The following is a 19,963-nucleotide window of genomic DNA, read 5'->3' on the forward strand; positions in this document are numbered from 1 at the left end:
GAAAAGTAATCACCACACACACACACACACACACAACACGGCGATGTGATCATTACACGAAAGTGCACCTGGGGACTTATCGTGTTCATTTCCCGGTGGATAAGAAAGGAATACTCTGAATTTAATTAAATTATATATATATATATATATTTTATATATATATTTTATATAATATATATAATATATATATTCTTTCTTTCTTCTTTCAAACTTTTCGCATTTCCCGCGTTAGCGAGTTAGCGTTAAGAACATAGGACTGGACCTTTGAGTTAATATCCTAAACGGGGCCCCCTTCTCTGTTCCTTCTTTTGGAAAATTAAAAAAGAAATGAAAGGGGAGGAATTTCCAGCCCCCGCTCATTCCCCTTTTAGTCGCGTTCTACGACACGCAGGGAATACGTGGGAAGTATTTTTCTTCCCTATCCCAGGGAATATATATTTTATTATATATATATATATAATATATAATTATATAAAATATATATATAATTATATATAAGGGATATTCGCCGTTATTTCGGAAGGGCAAAATGTTTTTTGTGGTGAGAGACGCAATCAGGAGAGACGAGATGGTTGCGTGAAGCACCCTGGTCCAGGGGTGTTGACCCCCCCCCCGAGAGAGTAGCACGGACGGGTGGCTGCTGCTTCCCTAGGGTGGGCATGGTGGGTTGCTGCTGCGGCTTCCCTAGGGTGGCATGGTGGGTTGCTGCTGCTGCTTCCCTAGGGTGGGCATGGTGGTTGCTGTTTCCCAGAGGGTGGGCATGGTGGGCTGCTGTTTCCCAAAGAGGGTGGGCATGGTGGGCATGGTGGGCTGCTGTTTCCAGAGGGTGGGCATGGGGGGGCATGGTGGGCTGCTTTTTCCCCAGAGGTGGGCATGGTGCTAGAGAGCTGTGTCGCCACAGAACAGTCATAACTTTCTCTCTCTCTCTCTCTCTCTCTCTCTTTTCTCTCTCTTCTCTCTCTCTCTCTCTCTCTCTCTCAATCTATCTATCTATCTATCGTGAGTGGCACGTGTTCTCCCGACCCAGGCCCTTGTCTCGTGCAGAGTGCGAGCGCCACACGGGACCTTCTCACCCGGGAAACACACGGTCCGTGTCGTTAATTCATCCAGCATCACGTGTGAGGAAATAAATGGGACGAAAACTTGGAAGAATTTGAAGCTCTGGGGAGCTTAGAAGAGGGGGGTACGACCCCTCCCCCTCCCCCCTCGGTCCGACGGCACGACCCCGTGTCGGACACATGGAAGGTCAGGTCAGAGGTCACGCCAGCGTAACCAGGAGGCATATTGTCGTGTTCGGGGGTCGAAACCCGTCGTACTCAAGGGTCGTACGTCTTTACTCAAGGTCGTACCGTGTACTCAAGGGTCGTTCCGTCGTGGTCGAGTCACTCCCTCGTGCTTAGGTCGTGCACCGTCGAGCTCAAGGGTTGTTCCTTGTGCTTGAGGGTCGTAATGTTGGCTCGAGGGTCGTATACCGTGCTTAATGGTCGTATCGTCGTGCTCATTGATCGTACCGTCGTGCTAATGGGTCATAACTTTTTGTTAATATTCAACCGTCGTGCTAACTGTCGTCCCGTCGTGTTTCATGGTCGTACCGTCGTCCCAAAATGGTCGTAACCGTCGTGGTCAAGGATTGTTCCATTGTGCTTAGGGGTCGTACCGTAAGTGCTCATGGGTCGTACCGTCGTGACCAAGGATCGTACGTCGTGCTAAGGGTTGTACCGTCGTTGCTCAAGGGTCGTCCCGTCGTGCTCAAGGGTCGTACCGTCGTGCTCAAGGGTCGTTAAGAATCTGTTGGAGTTGGTAGTCGTGGAGGTTCGACTCCTTCTTGTGTGGGTCGTAACAGGCGACCAAGAGAGACATAACGCTGCCGATTAATTATTTTGACAATTTAAATTATGCTGGCGAACGCCTCTGCCAGCAGTCATTTCCCTGAAGACTTCAACCATATTCTGTATTCGGGAAAGATTCTCATTTTTACAATCATATTAACATCAGAATTTTGTTTTATATTTGTGTGTGTATAATATAGTAATTACCCTCATAATTACTTCTCATGAGGGTTTTGGGAGATTACCTATAATTACTTCTTTATGATGTTACTTGTCAGATTACCCTCATAATTACGTCCCAATGAGGTTTACTTTCAGATTACCCTCATAATTACGTCTCATGAGGTTAGTAGTCAAAAATTTCCGTGAGAGATATTTGTATGAGGGCCCCAGTAGTCGGGAAATGCCCTCATGAAACTACTCATGGTGTTAGCTGACGTAAAGTGTTTGAGTCAAAACCTAATTCAAATGTCTAAAACGCCCTACAGATAACTATAAATTACGGATTTCAGATATATATATATATATATATATATATATATATATATATATATATATTATATATAATATATATATATATATATATAATCTAGTATATATATACATATTATATAAATTGATAGATAAAACCTTCCTCATGATTTGCGCATGAGGGGAGGGTTTTAAAGATGATAGACACGTGCAAAGATACCACTCATATTGTCATGAGGCTTAACGAGTGCGTTGAAACGCAGTGTGTTAATGGCAGTCAGATGACATGGCCCTTGGCTCTCTCTCTCTCTCTCTCTCTCTCTTCTCTCTTCCTCTCTCCTCTCTCTCTCTCTCTTCTCTCTCTCTCTCTCTCTCTCACCCCGACCACACCCAGGGAGGCTGGAGCGTGCTGGGGGTCAACACGCTAACATGGTTAGGTCGTTGTAGTACACAGCTGTCCACGCAGATTAAATGGACCCCTTTTAGTAAATGATAACACGTGAACATTAGGTAAAAGTGTACATAGTGATTCGTGGTTTGTGTGTGTGTGGTGTGTGTGTGTGTCATGAATGTTGTGCAAACGCTTCCACAATGCATCATTTTTTTTTCCCCCCTAACCCTGATCAACTAAATGCCTTTCTTATCCACAGGGGAAAATGAAACACGACAAGTTCCCAAGTGCACTTTCGTGTAATGATCACACCGTTGTTGCCAAATGGGGTCCTAGCTACGTCTCTTCGTTGTATACAACTGACTGCTATATTTCTTTCTTGTGTCTCCCCTGATGATGTGATTATTACACGAAAGTGGCAAATTTTGGGGAACTTGTTTAATTTCCCCGTGGACTCATAGGGGGGGGGTTTGGGGTGTGTTTAGGAAGCCGTGATGGCTTTCGCAAAAGATGCTTGTGGCATGAGAAACGTGGGAGGTGGGCAGATTTGAAAGGGGAGTGAGTGGGGGGATTTAAGAAGTAGGATTGTTTTTGAAAATAAAAAGAGTGTTGTTGAGAGAGCAGAAGAGGTGTATTGAAATGATTTGGTCACATGGAGAGAATAAGTGAGGGAATATGACAAAGAGGATATATGTTTTTCAAAGGTAGAGGGAACGAGGACAGGGGAGACCAAATTGGAGGTGGAAGGATGGAGTAAAAAAAGATTTTTGAGCGATCGGGGCTTAACATGCAGGAGGGTGAAAGGAGGGCAAGGAATAGAGTGAATTGGAACGATGTGGATATACCGGGATCGACGTGCTGTCAATGGATTGAACCAGGGGATGTGAAGAGTCTGGGGTAAACCATGGAAAGTTTTGTGGGGCCTGGATGTGGAAAGGGAGCTGTGGTTTCGGTGCATTACACATGACAGCTAAGAGACTGAGTGTGAACGAATGGGCCTTTGTTGTCTTTTCCTAGCGCTACCTCGTGCGCGCGGTGTGGGAAAGGGGGGGTGCCACTTCATGTGTGGCGGGGTGGCGACGTGAATGGATGAGGGCAGCAAGTATGAATATGTACATATATATATATGTATGTCTTGTATGTATATATATGTATACATTGAAATGTATAGGTATGTATATGTGCGTATGTGTAAGTGTATGTATAGTACATATGCATTTGGGTGGGTGGGCCATTTCTTTCGTCTGTTTCCTTGCGCTCCCTCGCTAACAGCGGGAGACAGCAACTACGTATAATAAATAAATGTATATATATATATTTTTTTTTTTTTTCGTTTGCTTGTCGCTGTCTTCCCGCGTTTGCGAGGTAGCGCAAGGAAACAGACGAAAGAAATGGCCCAACCCACCCATACACATGTATATACATACGTCCACACACGCAAATATACATACCTCCACAGCTTTCCATGGTTTAACCCAGACGCTTCACATGCCTTGATTCAATCCACTGACAGCACGTCAACCCCGGTATACCACATCGCTCCAATTCACTCTATTCCTTGCCCTCCTTTCACCCTCCTGCATGTTCAGGCCACCGATCAAAAAAATCTTTTTCACTCCATCTTTCCACCTCCAATTTGGTCTCCCTCTTCTCGTTCCCTCCACACTCCGACATATATATCCTCTTGGTCAATCTTTCCTCACTCATTCTCTCCATGTGCCCAAACCATTTCAAAACACCCTCTTCTGCTCTCTCAACACGCTCTTTTTATTTCCACACATCCTCTCTTACCCTTACGTTACTTACTCGATCAAACCACCTCACACCACACATTGTCCTCAAACATCTCATTTCCAGCACATCCATCCTCCTGCGCACAACTCTATCCATAGCCCACGCCTCGCAACCATACAACATTGCTGGAACCACTATTCCTTCAAACATACCCATTTTTGCTTTCCGAGATAATGCTCTCGACTTCCACTTCTTCAAGGCTCCCAGAATTTTCGCCCCCTCCCCCACCCTATGATCCACTTCCGCTTCCATGGTTCCATCCGCTGCCAGATCCACTCCCAGATATCTAAAACACTTCACTTCCTCCAGTTTTTCTCCATTCAAACTCACCTCCCAATTGACTTGACCCTCAACCCTACTGTACCTAATAACCTTGCTCTTATTCACATTTACTCTTAACTTTCTTCTTCCACACACTTTACCAAACTCAGTCACCAGCTTCTGCAGTTTCTCACATGAATCAGCCACCAGCGCTGTATCATCAGCGAACAACAACTGACTCACTTCCCAAGCTCTCTCATCCCCAACAGACTTCATACTTGCCCCTCTTTCCAAAACTCTTGCATTCACCTCCCTAACAACCCCATCCATAAACAAATTAAACAACCATGGAGACATCACACACCCCTGCCGCAAACCTACATTCACTGAGAACCAGTTCACTTTCCTCTCTTCCTAAACGTACGCAATGCTTACATCCTCTGATAATATATATATATATACAATATTATATTATATATATATACTATATATATCTATATATATATATATAATATATATATATATAGCCAGTTACCATAAGGACGAGACGACCCCAGTGGATAAAGAGAACTATTTTTGACGTGAGTAGATCGGAAGTACGATAGATTCTTTTTTTCATGTCTGAATATTGCTTCCTCTCTCTCTCTCTCTCTCTCTCTCTCCTCTCTCTCTCTCTCCTCTCTCTCTCTCTCTCTCTCTCTCTCTCTCTCTTCACTGGAATGACCGCCGAGTTGAGAACGGGGGAACTGGGAGATAATATCTCCAAATTAGGAGATGATATCTCCAAATTGAGGTAATATCTCCAAATTGGGTGATAATATCTCCAAATTTAGAGATAATATCTCCAAATTGGGAGATAATATCTCCAAATTGGGAAATATCTCCAAATTGGGAGATAATATCTCCAAATTCAAAGATACGAACGAGATCTTATTATGGAACTGGGGAACCACTACGGAGAGAGAGAAAAAAAAAAGAAAGAAATCGAAAGAAATTATGCAGATGATGACGGCGATAACGTCGAAAGTGATTTATGTCCCCTCCCTCCCATTTCTTTCTGCGGGGTTCGACCCCTGGAGTTGGATAGATGGTTAGAAAATGGCAGCAGTGAGGTAGGCACACGGTAAAAAAAAGCCCCATGGAACACGATTCTGGAAGGGGGGATTCTGAAAGGGACGGGGTGGAATGGGTACGGGAATGGGTGAGAGAGATGGTGGTCCCCTTTTTTTAACAAATAGACTTTGTGATAGACAAGGAAGGAGAATATTTCCCACCTAGTGGACCACAAAATATTTGGAGTGGGTCCGTCAATATTGGAGGAGTCATTTGCAGGACGTGTCTTGAGAAGGGAAAGAAGAAATGGCTATATTCTTTCTTAATGTTTATATAGACGTTACGGGCAGCAACTGAGGCCCTAATTTTCATACATATTCGCCATTTCCCGCGTTAGCAAGGTTACGTTAACAACAGAGGACTGAGCCTTAGAGGGAATATCCTCACTTGGCCACCTTCTCTGTTCCTTCGTTTGGAAGAGTAAAGACTGCAGGGGAGGATTTCCAGCCCCCGCTCCCTCCCCTTGTAGTCGCCTTTTATGACACGCAGAGAATACGTGGGAAGTTTTTCTTTCTCTCCTATCCCAGGAATAATATATATATATATTTATATATATATATTATATATATATATATATATATATATATATATATATATATTATATATATCTACGAGTCCATGGGGAAAATGAAACACGATAAGTTCCAGAGTGCACTTTCGTGTAATAATCACATTATCAAGGGAGACACATGAGAGAAATATATCAACTGACTGCTATATTTCTCTCTTGTATCTCCCCTGATGATGTGATTATTACACGAAGGTGCACTTGGGAACTTATCGTATTTCATTTCCCCCCGTGGAGTCATAGGAACATCTTGATCACGCGCAAAATTGTGATCCTTTCCAATATATATATATATATATATATATATATATATATATATATATATATATATATGTATTATTTTTTTTTATTATACTTTGTCGCTGTCTCCCGCGTTTGCGAGGTAGCGCAAGGAAACAGACGAAAGAAATGGCCCAACCCCCCCCATACACATGTATATACATACGTCCACACATGCAAATATACATACCTACACAGCTTTCCATAGCTTACCCCAGACGCTTCACATGCCTTGATTCAATCCACTGACAGCACGTCAACCCCGGTATACCACATCGCTCCAATTCACTCTATTCCTTGCCCTCCTTTCACCCTCCTGCATGTTCAGGCCCCCATCACACAAAATCTTTTTCACTCCATCTTTCCACCTCCAATTTGGTCTCCCTCTTCTCCTTGTTCCCTCCACCCTCCGACACATATATCCTCTTGGTCAATCTTACCTCACTCATCCTCTCCATGTGCCCAAACCACTTCAAAACACCCTCTTCTGCTCTCTCAACCACGCTCTTTTTATTTCCACACATCTCTCTTACCCTTACGTGACCCACTCGATCAAACCACCTCACACCACACATTGTCCTCAAACATCTCATTTCCAGCACATCCATCCTCCTGCGCACAACTCTATCCATAGCCCACGCCTCGCAACCATACAACATTGTTGGAACCACTATTCCTTCAAACATACCCATTTTTTGCTTTCCGAGATAATGTTCTCGACTTCCACACATTCTTCAAGGCCCCCAGAATTTTCGCCCCCTCCCCCACCCTATGATCCACTTCCGCTTCCATGGTTCCATCCGCTGCCAGATCCACTCCCAGATATCTAAAACACTTCACTTCCTCCAGTTTTTCTCCATTCAAACTCACCTCCCAATTGACTTGACCCTCAACCCTACTGTACCTAATAACCTTGCTCTTATTCACATTTACTCTTAACTTTCTTCTTCCACACACTTTACCAAACTCAGTCACCAGCTTCTGCAGTTTCTCACATGAATCAGCCACCAGCGCTGTATCATCAGCGAACAACAACTGACTCACTTCCCAAGCTCTCTCATCCCCAACAGACTTCATACTTGCCCCTCTTTCCAAAACTCTTGCATTCACCTCCCTAACAACCCCATCCATAAACAAATTAAACAACCATGGAGACATCACACACCCCTGCCGCAAACCTACATTCACTGAGAACCAATCACTTTCCTCACTTCCTACACGTACACATACCTTACATCCTCGATAAAAACTTTTCACTGCTTCTAACAACTTTCCTCCCACACCATATATTCTTAATACCTTCCACAGAGCATCTCTATCAACTCTATCATATGCCTTCTCCAGATCCATAAATGCTACATACAAATCCATTTGCTTTTCTAAGTATTTCTCACATACATTCTTCAAAGCAAACACCTGATCCACACATCCTCTACCACTTCTGAAACCACACTGCTCTTCCCCAATCTGATGCTCTGTACATGCCTTCACCCTCTCAATCAATACCCTCCCATATAATTTACCAGGAATACTCAACAAACTTATACCTCTGTAATTTGAGCACTCACTCTTATCCCCTTTCCCTTTGTACAATGGCACTATGCACGCATTCCGCCAATCCTCAGGCACCTCACCATGAGTCATACATACATTAAATAACCTTACCAACCAGTCAACAATACAGTCACCCCCTTTTTTAATAAATTCCACTGCAATACCATCCAAACCTGCTGCCTTGCCGGCTTTCATCTTCCGCAAAGCTTTCACTACCTCTTCTCTGTTTACCAAATCATTTTCCCTAACCCTCTCACTTTGCACACCACCTCGACCAAAACACCCTATATCTGCCACTCTATCATCAAACACATTCAACAAACCTTCAAAATACTCATTCCATCTCCTTCTCACATCACCACTACTTGTTATCACCTCCCCATTTGCGCCCTTCACTGAAGTTCCCATTTGCTCCCTTGTCTTACGCACTTTATTTACCTCCTTCCAGAACATCTTTTTATTCTCCCTAAAATTTAATGATACTCTCTCACCCCAACTCTCATTTGCCCTTTTTTTCACCTCTTGCACCTTTCTCTTGACCTCCTGTCTCTTTCTTTTATACATCTCCCACTCAATTGCATTTTTTCCCTGCAAAAATCGTCCAAATGCCTCTCTCTTCTCTTTCACTAATACTCTTACTTCTTCATCCCACCACTCACTACCCTTTCTAATCAACCCACCTCCCACTCTTCTCATGCCACAAGCATCTTTTGCGCAATCCATCACTGATTCCCTAAATACATCCCATTCCTCCCCCACTCCCCTTACTTCCATTGTTCTCACCTTTTTCCATTCTGTACTCAGTCTCTCCTGGTACTTCCTCACACAGGTCTCCTTCTCAAGCTCACTTACTCTCACCACCCTCTTCACCCCAACATTCACTCTTCTTTTCTGAAAACCCATACAAATCTTCACCTTAGCCTCCAGTTGCACCTCTCAGCACATTAACATCCAAAAGTCTCTCTTTCGCACGCCTGTCAATTAACACGTAATCCAATAACGCTCTCTGGCCATCTCTCCTACTTACATAAGTATACTTATGTATATCTCGCTTTTTAAACCAGGTATTCCCTATCATCAGTCCTTTTTCAGCACATAAATCTACAAGCTCTTCACCATTTCCATTTACAACACTGAACACCCCATGTATACCAATTATTCCCTCAACTGCCACATTACTCACCTTTGCATTCAAATCACCCATCACTATAACCCGGTCTCGTGCATCAAAACCACTAACACACTCATTCAGCTGCTCCCAAAACACTTGCCTCTCTTGATCTTTCTTCTCATGCCCAGGTGCATATGCACCAATAATCACCCACCTCTCTCCATCAACTTTCAGTTTTGCCCATATATACATATATACATATGTATATATGTATATATAGCTGTAAGGGGAGGCGGACCATTTCCTGTGTGGCGGGGTAGCGACGAGAATGGATGAAGGCAGCATGTATGAATATATATACATGTATGTATATATGTATGTGTCTGTGTATGTTTATGTATGTATACGTTGATATGTATATGTATGTATCTGGTATCTTTTTGTGAACGATACCTCATGAGAAAATTATTTATTCTATGAAAAAAGAACTGAAACTTTCGTAATGAAATCGCTTAAGATATTCATTTTCTATTTGTGAATTCATCTATTTTTTTTGTGTGTGTAGTTAGATGTGGTGGAACGCCATTTATTCATAATCATAGTAAATTATTTATCAAAGTCTTGTGACCTGACACTTGTGTTCAAACTTCGGGAAAGTCGCCATTTAAAGTACCAAAATATAAGAGAAAAAACTCTTTATTTCGAGAAAATGATGATAAAAACTGACACGATGTTCACTTTGATGTTCTTATTTAGTTTGTAAATATGTATTACAATTATTTTTTTTAATTTTTAACGTTAGATTTTTTTTTCTAATTTTTTCGTCCCGTGAAGCTTCACAATTTTGTGTTCTGTGTTGACTGACGTCAGACGCATCATTTCTTTACGTAATTGTAATTTGTTCTTCTTGTAGTGTGTGTGTGTGTGTGTGTGTGTGTCTGTGTGTGTGTGGACCAAGAGCCAGCAGTCCATGTGCGGGTGAAGCTGGAAGAGAAAAAGGGGGGGTTGGGGGTGTAACTTGGGCCTGAGAGGGGAACTTGACAGCCACTGTATTGGTAGCTCACTGCCACTACCCTACACTGGTACTACACCTGTACTGCCACTACCCTACACTGGTACTTCACCTGTACTGCCACTACCCTACGCTGGTACTACCCCTGCACAACCACTAAACCTCCACTTCCACTGCACCCCCACTGCCACTACACCCCCACTGCCACTGCACCCCCACTGCCACTACACCCCCACTGCCACTACACCCCCCACTGCCACTACACCCCCCTCTGCCACTACACCCCCCACTGCCATTCCACAACCGGGAAATTGACTTCAAGAAACTGCGTGGATTGGCACCATACACTATTTCCTCAAGACTCATTTTTCCTCGGGAGTTACTAAGACCAGGAAGGGTGTTGGCTGGAGGTCACGAAGGAGAGGGACACATGTGTGGATATCTGGGGAGCCTGACACATCTTGGATCTGGATCAAGGAACTCCCTCCACTGCCTGAACCTGGTCTGGAATGCAAGGTTATTGTGGCGAGGTAGTAAAGGGGGGGGGGGGGGGTCAGGGCTACACCTGGTGTGTAGGAAGGACAGGGCTACACCTGGTGTGTAGGAAGGACAGGACTACACCTGGTGTGTAGGAAGGACAGGGCTACACCTGGTGTGTAGGAAGGACAGGGCTACACCTGGTGTGTAGGAAGGACAGGGCTACACCTGGTGTGTAGGAAGGACAGGACTACACCTGGTGTGTAGGAAGGACAGGGCTACACCTGGTGTGTAGGAAGGACAGGGTTACACCTGGTGTGTAGGAAGGACAGGACTACACCTGGTGTGTAGGAAGGACAGGGCTACACCTGGTGTGTAGGAAGGACAGGGCTACACCTGGTGTGTAGGAAGGACAGGGCTACACCTGGTGTGTAGGAAGGACAGGGCTACACCTGGTGTGTAGGAAGGACAGGTCTACACCTGGTGTGTAGGAAGGACAGGGCTACACCTGGTGTGTAGGAAGGACAGGGCTACACCTGGTGTGTAGGAAGGACAGGGTGGATGATAGTAGATAGGGGGGCAGGGGACACCTGGTGTGATAACATGGAGGGAGGATAGATTCCACATCCCTTATCCTCGCTTCCACTGTGATAGTGTGGGGCAGCTGAGTGGAGGGAATTCCTCAGTGGGCCGAGGTTACCAGCAAGTTATTGACACCCACTGATTACAGTGGAATCATTAGTTTATCAGTTGCCTGTTATCAATGAGGAGGGTTTGTGATTGAGGAGTTCTTAATCTGATTTTGCAAAGGTCAATAATGCTTTTAATGGAATGTTGGATAACACTCTGGGGGTTTTCTGTTTCAGTTTGAAAGTATATTTTGTTTCTAATGTGTCTTCCGTATTTACGATGGGCCCCCCGAGTGAGCAGCAGTCTCTGGGGTCGTTACATCCTGTGATAAGCACAGTATATCCGGGGGGCCCCCTCCACGACCACTCTCTGGGGTCATTGTTCCCGAGATGAGCACCGTAATGGGACTATTATACCTTCAAACATACCAATTGTCGCCTTCCCAGAGAAAGACCTCTCTTTACGCGTATTCCTCAGTGCTCCCAGAACCTTCTCCCTCTCGCCCGCTTCCACTTCCATGCTTCCATCTGCTGCCGCGCCCACTCTGTTATGGAAAACACTCCAGTTTTCTCGTTTTTCTACGTCTGTACTGTTAAACCTAATGACCTTGATTATATTCACATGTACTCTAGGCTTCCTACTTTCACACGCACACCCAGACTTGGACGCCAGCTTCTGCAGTTTCTCACTCGAATCTGCCACTAGTGCTTTATCTTCAGCATACTTCTGACTACATACAGGCCCCTCTCGCCTCCCTCAGAGTGCAACCTCTCCCTTCTCTCCAAGACCCCATGCATTTACCTACCTCGCCACCCCATCCATGGACAAATTAAACAGCCATGGTGACATCACACGCTCCTGCCGTAGACCAGCCTCCACCTCGAACCACCCAACCTCCTCTCTACCTACTTTCAGACACACACCTTACTCTCTTTATGAAAGCTCCTCACTGCTTCTGATAACTTTATCCCACACCACATATTCGTAACACCTTCCACAAGGCATCTCTATCAACCCAGCCATACGTCTCCTCCAGATCCGTGGACACAAGATACATATTCTTCTGTTTCTCTCGGTATTTTCTCGCACTTATTCTTCGGAGCAATTACACCTGATCCACACATCCTCTACCACTCCTGAAACCACACTGCTCTTCCCCAGTCTGATGCTCTGTACATGCCCTCACCCTCTGTCACCACCCTCCTGTACAACTTACTAGGTATACTCAACAAACCTGTACCGCTTTAGTTCCCCTTGCCTTCATACAATGGCACTATTCACGCATTCCACCAATCCTCAGGTGCCTTTAACCTTAAATACATTGAAAATCCTGACGAATCAACATATATACATATATATATATATATATATATATATATATATATATATATATATATATATATATATATATATATATATATTATATATATATATATATATTATACATGACAGCTAGAGACTGAGTGTGAACGAAAGTGGCCTTCGTTGTCTTTTCCTAGCGCTACCTCGCGCACATGCGGGGGGGAGGGGGTTGTCATTTCATGTGTAGCGGGGTGGCGACAGGAATGAACAAAGGCATGCTGACATTACATACATACACATGTACATATTCATACTTGCTTGCCTTCATCCATTCTCGTCGCCAACCCGCCCCACAGGAAAACAGCATCGCTGTCCCATGCTTCAGCGACCTCGCAAACGCGGGAGACAGCGACAAAGTATAAAAAAAAAAAAAAAAAAAAAAAAAAATATATATATATATATATATATATATATATATATATATATATATATATATATATATATATATATATATATTTTTTTTTTTTTTTTTTTTTTTTTTTTTTTGCTTTGTCGCTGTCTCCAGCGTTTCCGAGGTAGCGCAAGGAAACAGACGAAAGAAATGGCCCAACCCACCCCCATACACATGTATATACATACATCCACACACGCAACTACACATACCTACACAGCTTTCCATGGTTTACCCCAGACGCTTCACATGCCCTGACTCAATCCACTGACAGCACGTCAACCCCGGTATACCACATCGCTCCAATTCACTCTATTCCTTGCCCTCCTTTCACCCTCCTGCATGTTCAGGCCCCGATCACACAAAATCTTTTTCTCTCCACCTATCCACCTCCAATTTGGTCTCCCTCTTCTCCTCGTTCCCTCCACCTCCGACACATATATCCTCTTGGTCAATCTTTCCTCACTCATTCTCTCCATGTGCCCAAACCATTTCAAAACACCCTCTTCTGCTCTCTCAACCACGCTCTTTTTATTTCCACACATCTCTCTTACCCTTACGTTACTTACTCGATCAAACCACCTCACACCACACATTGTCCTCAAACATCTCATTTCCAGCACATCCATCCTCCTGCGCACAACTCTATCCATAGCCCACGCCTCGCAACCATACAACATTGTTGGAACCACTATTCCTTCAAACATACCCATTTTTGCTTTCCGAGATAATGTTCTCGACTTCCACACATTCTTCAAGGCCCCCAGAATTTTCGCCCCCTCCCCCACCCTATGATCCACTTCCGCTTCCATGGTTCCATCCGCTGCCAGATCCACTCCCAGATATCTAAAACACTTCACTTCCTCCAGTTTCTCTCCATTCAAACTCACCTCCCAATTGACTTGACCCTCAACCCTACTGTGCCTAATAACCTTGCTCTTATTCACATTTACTCTTAACTTTCTTCTTTCACACACTTTACCAAACTCAGTCACCAGCTTCTGCAGTTTCTCACATGAATCAGCCACCAGCGCTGTATCATCAGCGAACAACAACTGACTCACTTCCCAAGCTCTCTCATCCCCAACAGACTTCATATTTGCCCCTCTTTCCAAAACTCTTGCATTTACCTCCCTAACAACCCCATCCATAAACAAATTAAACAACCATGGAGACATCACACACCCCTGCCGCAAACCTACATTCACTGAGAACCAATCACTTTCCTCTCTTCCTACACGTACACATGCCTTACATCCTCGATAAAAACTTTTCACTGCTTCTAACAACTTGCCTCCCACACCATATATTCTTAATACCTTCCACAGAGCATCTCTATCAACTCTATCATATGCCTTCTCCAGATCCATAAATGCTACATACAAATCCATTTGCTTTTCTAAGTATTTCTCACATACATTCTTCAAAGCAAACACTTGATCCACACATCCTCTACCACTTCTGAAACCACACTGCTCTTCCCCAATCTATATATATATATATATATATATATATATATATATATGAGCTTGGGAAGGAGACTTGTGTGAGGAATACCAGGAGAGACTGAGTACAGAATGGAAAAAGGTGAGAACAAAGGAGGTAAGGGGAGTGGGGGGGGGGGGGGGGGGGGAATGGGATGTATTTAGGGAATCAGTGATGGCTTGCGCAAAAGATGCTTGTGGCATGAGAGGAGTGGGAGGTGGGTTGATTAGAAAGGGTAGTGAGTCGTGGGATGAAAAAGTAAGATTATTAGTGAAAGAGAAGAGAGAGGCTTTTGGACGATTTTTGGAAAAAATGCAAATGAGTGGAAGATGTATAAAAGAAAGAGGCAGGAGGTCAAGAGAAAGATGCATGAGGTGAAAAAGAGGGCAAATGAGAGTTGGGGTGAGAGAGTATCATTAAATTTTAGGGAGGATAAAAAGATGTTCTGGAAGGAGGTAAATAAAGTGCGTGAGACAAGGGAGCAAATGGGAACTTCAGTGAAGGGCGCTAATGGGGAGGTGATAACAAGTAGTGGTGATGTGAGAAGGAGATGCAGTGAGTGTTTTGAAGGTTTGTTGGATGTGTTTGATGATAGAGTGGCAGATATAGGGTGTTTTGGTCGAGGTGGTGTGCAAAGTTAGAGGGTTAGGGAAAATGATTTGGTAAACAGAGAAGAGGTAGTAAAAGCTTTGCGGAGGATGAAAGCCAGCAAGGCATCAGGGTTGGATGGTATTGCAGTGGAATTGATTAAAAAAGGGGGTGACTGTATTACTGACTGGTTGGGAAAGTTATCTAATGTATGTATGACTCATGGTGAGGTGCCTGAGGATTAGCGGAATGCTTCCATAGTGCCATTGTACAAAGGCAAACAGGATAAGAGTGAGTGCTCAAATTACAGAGGTATAAGTTTGTTGAGTATTCCTGGTAAATTATATGGGGGGGTATTGATTGAGAGGGTGAAGGCATGTACAGAGCATCAGATTGGGGAAGAGCAGTGTGGTTTCAGAAGTGGTAGAGGATGTGTGGATCAGGTGTTTGCTTTGAAGAATGTATGTGAGAAATACTCAGAAAAGCAAATGGATTTGTATGTAGCATTTATGGATCTGGAGAAGGCATGATAGAGTTGATAGAGATGCTCTGTGGAAGGTACTAAGAATATATGGTGTGGGAGGCAAGTTGTTAGAAGCAGTGAAAAGTTTTTATCGAGGATGTAAGGTATGTGTACATGTAGGAAGAGAGGAAAGTGATTGGTTCTCAGTGAATGTAGGTTTGCGGCAGGGGTGTGTGATGTCTCCATAGTTGTTTAATTTGTTTATGGATGGGGTTGTTAGGTAGGTGAATGCAAGAGTTTTGGAAAGAGGGGCAGCAGTCTGTTGTGGATGAGAGAGCTTGGGAAGCGAGTCAGTTGTTGTTCGCTGATGATACAGCGCTGGTAGCTGATTTATGTGAGAAACTGCAGAAGCTGGTGGCTGATTCATGTGAGAAACTGCAGAAGCTGGTGACTGAGTTTGGTAAAGTTTGTGAAAGAAGAAAGTTAGGAGTAAATGTGAATAAGAACAAGGTTATTAGGTACTTTAGGGTTGAGGGTCAAGTCAATTGGGAGGTAAGTTTGAATGGAGAAAAACTGGAGGAAGTAAAGTGTTTTAGATATCTGGGAGTGGATCTGGCAGCGGATGGAACCATGGAAGCGGAAGTGAATCATAGGGTGGGGGAGGGGGCGAAAATCCTGGGAGCCTTGAAGAAGGTTTGGAAGTCGAGAACATTATCTCGGAAAGCAAAAATGGGTATGTTTGAAGGAATAGTGGTTCCAACAATGTTATATGGTTGCGAGGCGTGGGCTGTGGATAGAGTTGTGCGCAGGAGGGTGGATGTGCTGGAAATGAGATGTTTGAGGACAATATGTGGTGTGAGGTGGTTTGATCGAGTAAGTAATGTAAGGGTAAGAGAGATGTGTCGAAATAAAAAGAGCGTGGTTGCGAGAGCAGAAGAGGGTGTTTTGAAATGATTTGGGCACATGGAGAGAATGAGTGAGGAAAGATTGACCATGAGGATATATGTGTCGGAGGTGGAGGGAACGAGAAGTGGGAGACCAAATTGGAGGTGGAAAGATGGAGTGAAAAAGATTTTGAGTGATCGGGGCCTGAACATGCAGGAGGGTGAAAGGCGGGCAAGGAATAGAGTGAATTGGATCGATGTGGTATACCGGGGTCGACGTGCTGTCAATGGATTGAATCAGGGCATGTAAAGCGTCTGGGGTAAACCATGGAAAGTTCTGTAGGGCCTGGATGTGGAAAGGGAGCTGTGGTTTCGGGCATTATTACATGACAGCTTGAGACTGAGTGTGAACGAATGGGCCCTTTGTTGTCTTTTCCTAGCGCTACCTCGCACTCATGAGGGGGCAGGGGGTTGTTATTTCATGTGTGGCGAGGTGGCGATGGGAATAAGTAAAGGCAGACAGTATGAATTATGTACATGTGTATATATGTATATGTCTGTGTGTATATATATGTGTACATTGAGATGTATAGGTATGTATATTTGCGTGTGTGGACGTGTATGTATATACATGTGTATGGGGGTGGGTTGGGCCATTTCTTTCGTCTGTTTCCTTGCGCTACCTCGCAAACGCGGGAGATAGCGACAAAGCAAAATAAAAATAATAATAATAATATATATATATATATATATATATATATATATATATATATATATATATATATATATATATATATATTTATCCCTGGGGATAGGGGAGAAAGAATACTTCCCACGTATTCCCTGCGTGTCGTAGAAGGCGACTAAAAGGGAAGGGAGCGGGGGGCTGGAAGTCCTCCCCTCTCATTTTTTTGTTTTAATTTTCCGAAAGAGGGAACAGAGAGGGGGGCCAGGTGGGGGTATTCCCTCGGGGGCCCGGTCCTCTGTTCTTGGCGCTACCTCGCTATCGCGGGAAATGGCGAGTAGTATGAAAAAAAAAAAAAAAAAAAAAAAAAATATATATATATATATATATATATATATATATATATATATATATATATATATATATATATATTTTTATACTTTGTCGCTGTCTCCCGCGTTTGCGAGGTAGCGCAAGGAAACAGACGAAAGAAATGGCCCAACCCCCGCCCCATACACATGTACATACGTCCACACACGCAAATATACATACTTACACAGCTTTCCATGGTTTACCCCAGACGCTTCACATGCCTTGATTCAATCCACTGACAGCACGTCAACCCCTGTATACCACATCGCTCCAATTCACTCTATTCCTTGCCCTCCTTTCACCCTCCTGCATGTTCAGGCCCCGATCACACAAAATCTTTTTCACTCCATCTTTCCACCTCCAATTTGGTCTCCCTCTTCTCCTCGTTCCCTCCACCTCCGACACATATATCCTCTTGGTCAATCTTTCCTCACTCATTCTCTCCATGTGCCCAAACCATTTCAAAACACCCTCTTCTGCTCTCTCAACCACGCTCTTTTTATTTCCACACATCTCTCTTACCCTTACGTTACTTACTCGATCAAACCACCTCACACCACACATTGTCCTCAAACATCTCATTTCCAGCACATCCATCCTCCTGCGCACATCTCTATCCATAGCCCACGCCTCGCAACCATACAACATTGTTGGAACCACTATTCCTTCAAACATACCCATTTTTGCTTTCCGAGATAATGTTCTCGACTTCCACACATTTTTCAAGGCTCCCAAAATTTTCGCCCCCTCCCCCACCCTATGATCCACTTCCGCTTCCATGGTTCCATCCGCTGACAGATCCACTCCCAGATATCTAAAACACTTCACTTCCTCCAGTTTTTCTCCATTCAAACTCACCTCCCAATTGACTTGACCCTCACCCCTACTGTACCTAATAACCTTGCTCTTATTCACATTTACTCTTAACTTTCTTCTTCCACACACTTTACCAAACTCAGTCACCAGCTTCTGCAGTTTCTCACATGAATGAGCCACCAGCGCTGTATCATCAGCGAACAACAACTGACTCACTTCCCAAGCTCTCTCATCCCCAACAGACTTCATACTTGCCCCTCTTTCCAGGACTCTTGCATTTACCTCCCTAACAACCCCATCCATAAACAAATTAAACAACCATGGAGACATCACACACCCCTGCCGCAAACCTACATTCACTGAGAACCAATCACTTTCCTCTCTTCCTACACGTACACATGCCTTACATCCTCGATAAAAACTTTTCACTGCTTCTAACAACTTGCCTCCCACACCATATATTCTTAATACCTTCCACAGAGCATCTCTATCAACTCTATCATATGCCTTCTCCAGATCCATAAATGCTACATACAAATCCATTTGCTTTTCTAAGTATTTCTCACATACATTCTTCAAAGCAAACACCTGATCCACACATCCTCTACCACTTCTGAAACCGCACTGCTCTTCCCCAATCTGATGCTCTGTACATGCCTTCACCCTCTCAATCAATACCCTCCCATATAATTTACCAAGAATACTCAACAAACTTATCAGTAAATTTTAGGGAGAATAAAAAGATATTCTGGAAGGAGGTAAATAGGGTGCGTAAGACAAGGGAGCAAATGGGAACTTCAGTGAAGGGCGTAAATGGGGAGGTGATAACAAGTAGCGGTGATGTGAGGAGATGGAATGAGTATTTTGAAGGTTTGTTGAATGTGTCTGATGACAGAGTGGCAGATATAGGGTGTTTTGGTCGAGGTAGTGTGCAAAGTGAGAGGGTTAGGGAAAATGATTTGGTAAACAGAGAAGAGGTAGTAAAAGCTTTTGCGAAGGATGAAAGCCGCAAGGCAGCAAGTTTGGATGGTATTTGGCAGTGGAATTTATTAAAAGGGGGGTGACATGTATTGTTGACTGGATGGTAAGGTTATTTAATGTATGTATGACCTCATGGGAGTGCCTGAGGATTGGCGGAAGCGTGCATAGTGCCATTGTACAAAGGCAAAGGGGATAAGAGTGAGTGCTCAAATTACAGAGTATAATTTGTTGAGTATTCCTGGTAAAGTTTCAATATATATTATAATATATTATGTATATAATATATATAATATATATATTATAAATATATATATATATCACAACAGTGTTGTTGACAGATGATTTCAAATAAGAGATAACAATGGCATCTGCACTCACAGACGTATTCTCTGGATACTAGCAAGTTGATTCCACCTGTTTGCAGTCCTAACAGTCCATGGATGCCC

At 43.7% G+C, this 19,963-nt stretch overlaps 1 protein-coding gene across 1 annotated transcript in view; it reads right to left on the bottom strand.

Annotated features, from left to right (window-relative positions):
• SLO2 (slowpoke 2) overlaps window positions 1-19,963 on the bottom strand; it is a 1,142,188-nt gene that overhangs the window by 381,442 nt on the left and 740,783 nt on the right.

The sequence above is a fragment of the Panulirus ornatus genome, chromosome 50 (assembly GCF_036320965.1).
Source record: "Panulirus ornatus isolate Po-2019 chromosome 50, ASM3632096v1, whole genome shotgun sequence".
NCBI lineage: Eukaryota > Metazoa > Arthropoda > Malacostraca > Decapoda > Palinuridae > Panulirus > Panulirus ornatus.